The 5,590-nt window shown below is 53.4% G+C and overlaps 1 long non-coding RNA gene across 1 annotated transcript; it reads right to left on the reverse strand.

Annotated features, from left to right (window-relative positions):
- Positions 1–511: 511 nt before the first annotated feature.
- Positions 512–4,126, reverse strand: LOC140429980 (uncharacterized). Its single transcript, XR_011949253.1, has 3 exons — positions 3,993–4,126; positions 2,214–2,363; positions 512–1,236 (listed from the first exon to the last, which is right to left on the reverse strand). It is a non-coding gene; the product is annotated as an uncharacterized lncRNA (long non-coding RNA).
- Between the last annotated feature and the right edge of the window lie 1,464 nt (positions 4,127–5,590).

Genomic DNA, 5,590 nt, shown 5'->3' on the forward strand with positions numbered 1-5,590 from the left:
AGTGGGTGCCTGGAACTCGCTACCGGAGGAGGTGGTGGAAGCAGGGACGATAGGAACATTTAAGGGGCATCTTGACAAATACATGAATAGGATGGGAATAGAAGGATACGGACCCAGGAAGTGTAAAAGATTGTAGTTTAGTCGGGCAGCATGGTCGGCACGGGCTTGGAGGGCCGAAGGGCCTGTTCCTGTGCTGTACATTTCTTTGTTCTTTGTTCTTTGTGCATGGCAAACTTCAAATCTGCGATAGTTATATTCCTGTTGGCCATAGGTTTCGGGTTTCGCAGTCAAGGTGTGTAAATTAAGTCACAATGCATATCAGCCATGATATAATTAAGCGATACGTTGGTAGTCTCACAGGGACCCGGGTTCAATTCAGGCCTTGGGTGACTATCTGTGTGGCGTTTCCACATTCTCCCCGTGTCTGCCTGGGTTTGCTCGGGTGCTCGATTTCCCCCCTGATGCGCTAAGCGTCAAGAACCACAAAGACACGTGAGACTTTAACTCAGGCTTTAATATACTACATGGGAGGCTTACCCGACACAGACGACCCCAGACAGAATGGGGCCTGTCCCAGAAGAGGGTTCTTATACTAACTCCCCGGAGGAGTGGCTAAGGCGGAGCTCTCCGTGGCCAGGTCGCGTTACCTACCAGTGACCGAACCTCTGCAGAGTTACAGTACAATACACAGTATTACAGGGCCACGTTACACACAACTATTATATACTATGTACAATGGTAGGCAAGTACAGTGGTGTATCACCACACTCCCACAGTCCAAAAATGTTCAGGTTAGGTGGGATTGGCCATGATAAATTGTCCCTTAGTGTCCAGGAATGTGCAGGTTAAGTTATGGGGTTGCTGGTGGATGGGGGATTGGACATGGTTGGAGTTTTCTTTCAAAGGGACGGTGCGGACCTGTCGGGCCGAATAACCTCCTAATGCACTGTAGGGATTCTATGATTCCATGAATAGTGGTACAGGCTTGAAGGACTGAATGGAGTACTTCTGCTTCTATGTCCCAATGACGTATCCTTAACAAGCAGCTGTTTGACAATCTCGGTGGAAGGAATACTGTCAATAAGATGAAGATAAGGCAATGAACAATCACTTCATTTGGGCGTTTATTGCTCATGTAACAGCAGTTGCAATGCTCCGGAAGGATATACACAGAGGTCTGAGATCTTCCTGCGGTACACAATGCGACTGTGAATGCAAGTTTTGTTTTCCTGGGAGCTGAAATAAAATGAAGGTTATATTAGTGCTGGATCGGTCTTGTTACAGCATGATTTTAAATGTACCTAATTCCTTTAGCTGTCCCAGCAGATACATTCACTGCCTTTAGAATTGTAGCCAGGTTTCAGTCTGTGAAGCAGGGCTCTGTTGTGATTACATTTCCGTAACCGTGACAACTCGACTTAATGAGGTTAATACTGAGTTTGATTGCATTAAAGGGTGAACTTCCTTTCCAAACTGTAATAATGTAGGTGTTGCCTTTCCCAAGTAACAGGCGAGCACTGCCATGTAGATTAGTGCTGCTTATTTTCTCTGTGCTTTTAAGAGACACACCTGACTTTGTAATCATCCACAGAAAGCAATGAACTGCTCCCAACCTGTCTTTCGTATTGGCTGCAGTTTGTCAGGCCACCTAATTTCAACAATCACGCCACAAGTGTAACCTTCTCCCTGCCACTTTACAATATCCTTCCCTCTCAGCGAAGTTAGTTCAGCATTCGTGCATTTAAAGCGAATACTCTGAGCAGCAGCAACAACAACGGGCGACTTATTTTTATGCAGCATCTTTTAAAGTAATAAAACGTCTCCATGTAGCCCCAGAGCAACATTAGGAAGCAACATTAGACATGCAGGCAGGTTAGAGCCGGTGGCCAAAGATTTAGTCAAAGTGTTCGGTTGCAAGGAGCGCTTAAAGGAGCAAATGGAGGTGAAGAGTTGGAGAGGTTGAGCGAGGGAATTCCAGAGCTTAGCGCCTCTCAACTGAATGCACGAGACAAACAGTGGAGCAATTAAAATCGAGGTGCTCAAGAGGGCAGAATCAGATGAGCACATACACTTTAGGGAGTGGTGGAGATTCCAGAGATTAGAACATAGAACATGCAGTGCAGAAGGTAGGCCATTCGGCCCATCGAGCCTGCACCGACCCACTAAAACCCTCACTTCCACCCTATCCCCGTAACCCAATAACCCCTCCTAACCTTTTTGGTCACTAAGAGCACCCGGAAGAAACCCATGCAGACACGAGGAGAACGTGCAGACTCCGCACAGACAGTCACCCAGCGGGGAATCGAACCTGGCACCTGGTGCTGTGAAGCCACAGTGCTATCCACTTGCGCTACCTTGCTGCCCTGAAGGACAAATTTGAAAACAAGGATGCAAATGTTAAAATTAAGGCATTGTTTGACTGGAAGTGTTTGGAGTTGAAGAGGCTGCACTGACACCAGCCAGTCATGTTCTGGGCATTCTGTGTCGCAGATGAGCAGCTTTAAGAGGAGATGTGCCTTCTCTCTAACTCACTCTGTACATACTGGGCAGGATTCTCCATTTGGGAGACTCTGGGCAGGATTCTACATTTCAGCCACTAAGTGCTGGCTAAAATGGAGAATTCGCGGGCGCTTTATGACCCAAGAATCGGCACTTGTGCACGGCGATGACCTGCAGTGGCCGCGCAGTACAACATGGTGCCGTCCGTGCATGGACCCGACCCGCCATCCGTGGCCCCACAGACCACCCCCTGGCCAACCCCTGACTATCCCCACCAGTCTCCCCAGCCCTCATGGAAGCCCCCGTTGGCAGCTGCACGGATCCCGGCCAAGTGTGGCAGCACTGGACAGAGTCTGCAGCCGCCATGTCGGGTTCCCGGCCACTGAGACCACATGTGTCCCGTGCGGTCGGAAACTCGGCCCATCAGGAGCAGAGCATCATGGGAGGGACTACCGATGACGTGCCAATGCGTTGCAACGGTGCGTGGCGTGTGACACAATGGTGCCATTTCAGAGGGCGCGGAGCATGGCTGACCGGCGTCAAACCGGTGCCAGCCCCGGTTACAGAGTCTGAGTCAATTCTCTGCCCGATCACCGATTACGATATCGGCTTTGGGCAAGGGAGAATACAGCCCTATGTTCTCTTGCCAGAGATGAATCGCAGCTGATTTGTGTTCGCACCAGGAGCGCAAATGGAGAAGCGATTCACAATCCCCGGGGATTCCCACAAATCCTGTTATTGGGCTGCCATTTTGAGCAGGTTGCCCGATACTGAGGTCCGGCAGCTGGGCACCCTCCCACCCTGCAACCAAAAGTGAAAGGACAGTTAAGTGCTCTCACTTTCTCTTTTGCTCTGCAGCATACACTTATCTGTCATTAATGTGGTCCAGAAGCTGTCAATCATAGGCAGATGTTTATAAACATTGCGGTTAGTTTCAAAAAGGGAAATTAATTAAACAACCCAGACAGCTGCGTTTGTATGGAAGCTGTCAATCACAGCCTAGTTAAAGCAATTTCACAGAGACATGGCTCAAAGGCCTGCAGATCAAAGATCTGAGGGGCTTTAAACACAACTGACTGGATTGCTCTTTCCAAGAATTTGCAGGCGCTGCTAACTCTACCTGAGCCAGCAGGTGTGTTGGACAGGTGAGTTTTAAAGCCTCACTGCCTCTCTCTGGACTGCTCTCTAGCTTCCAGGCAGGGTCTTTTTTATCGGAGCGGGTTCCAGGCAGAGGACTCTTTTATCGGAGTGGGTCCATTCATTTTTGTTCGTCCATTGGTGCCAGCTTTTGCGCAGAAGATTGATTGCTATGGATCTCCACCTCTCTGTTCGGTGCTGCCCTTACACATTGCATATTGGTGTACTGCATCTGTCCATTATATCCATCAACCATTTTCTCCTGTTACCATCTCTCATGTTTTCCATCAGTCCTTCCAGTCAATAATTGTCTCTGTCTACCACCTGCTTTAATGATGCAACCAATATATTCTTACTCGTTTTGATGTTATTCATTAAGTTCCTCTTTTCTGCAGCCATTTCACGCACTTTCTCATTATGATATGTCGAATATTCTCCCATATGTCCACCTCGCAAATGCATTCAGCTTATCAATAGCCCATTTGTGTCTATTTCCCTGCGGAACAGAACATGGATGACAATATAGCACTTGAGCATTCTTTTCCAAAGATTCATACTCAGTGGGGGCGATTTTCTGAGCCCCGCGCCGGGCCGGAGAATCGCCGTAACTGCGCCATGACGCCCCGAGGCCGGCGCGCGATTCTCCGAGGTGCGGAGAATCGGCGCCATTTGTGCCGGTGCGTTTGACGCGGCTCGGGTCGCTGAAATCGGCGGGGCCGTGGATTCTCTGGCCCGGATGGGCCAAGCGGCCGCGCAGATACGACAGAGTCCCGCTGGTGCCGTTCACCCCTAGTCGTTGCCGGCGGGAACTCTGTGCGAAGGGTCGGGGGGGTGGCTTGTGGGGCAGGGAAAAGCGCTCCTTCACCGGGGGGGGGGGGCCTCCGATGAGGTCTGGCCCGCGATCGGGGCCCACCGATCGGCGGGCTGGCCTCTCCCCCCCCCCCCGGGCTTACTTTGTTGCGCGGCTGGCCCCTGAATCCAAACGCCATGTTGCATCGGGGCCGGCATGCTGAAGAAGTCCCCCGTGCATGCGCGGGTTGGCGCGGCGCCCATTTGGCACTGGGAAGGGAGGCTGGAGTGGCGTGAACCGCTCCAGCGCAGTGCTGGCCCCCTGTGGGGGACAGAATCAGTCGTCCCCGTGCCCGTTTCGTGCCCTCGTGAAACGCGACGGCGTTCACGACGGCGCGAACACTTGGGGCGTCATTCTCCGACCCCACGCCGGGTCGGAGAATGGCCGTTGGCCGCCGTGAATCCCGCCCCCGCCGAAGTCTCCGGTACCGGAGATTGGGCGGGGCGGGAATCGGGCCGCGCCGGTTGGCGGGACCCCCCGCTGGATTCTCCGGCCCGGATGGGCCGAAGTCCCGCCCAGAAATTGCCTGTCCCGCCGGCGTAAATCAAACCTGGTATTTACTGGCGGGACCAGGCGGCGTGGGCGGGCTCCGGGGTCCTGGGGGGGGGGCGCGGGGCGATCTGACCCCGGGGGGTGCCCCCACGGTGGCCTGGCCCGCGATCAGGGCACTCTTTCCCTTCCGCCATGGCCCTGGCGGAAGAGACTCTCCCCACTGCGCATGCGCGGGAAACTGACAGCGGCCGCTGACGCTCCCGCGCATGCGCCGGGAAACTGACAGCGGCCGCTGATGCTCCCGCGCATGCGCCGCATTTCCGCGCCAGCTGGCGGGGCAACAAACGCCATTTCCGCCAGCTGGCGGGGCGGAAATCCCTCCGGCGTCGGCCTAGCCCCTCAATGTTGGGGCTAGGCCGCCAAAGATGCGGAGCATTCCGCACCTTTGGGCCGGCGCGATGCCCGTCTGATTGGCGCCGCCTTTGGCGCCAGTCGGCGGACATCCCGCCGTTGGGGGAGAATTTCGCCCCTAGTCTCCATTTTGGAGGATCGCCCCCAGTTTCTTTGATGTTAACATGCCCTTTGTTCTGCCAAAGCTGGTCTTGGCTTTCA

Source organism: Scyliorhinus torazame, chromosome 9, assembly GCF_047496885.1.
Source record: "Scyliorhinus torazame isolate Kashiwa2021f chromosome 9, sScyTor2.1, whole genome shotgun sequence".
Lineage (NCBI taxonomy): Eukaryota > Metazoa > Chordata > Chondrichthyes > Carcharhiniformes > Scyliorhinidae > Scyliorhinus > Scyliorhinus torazame.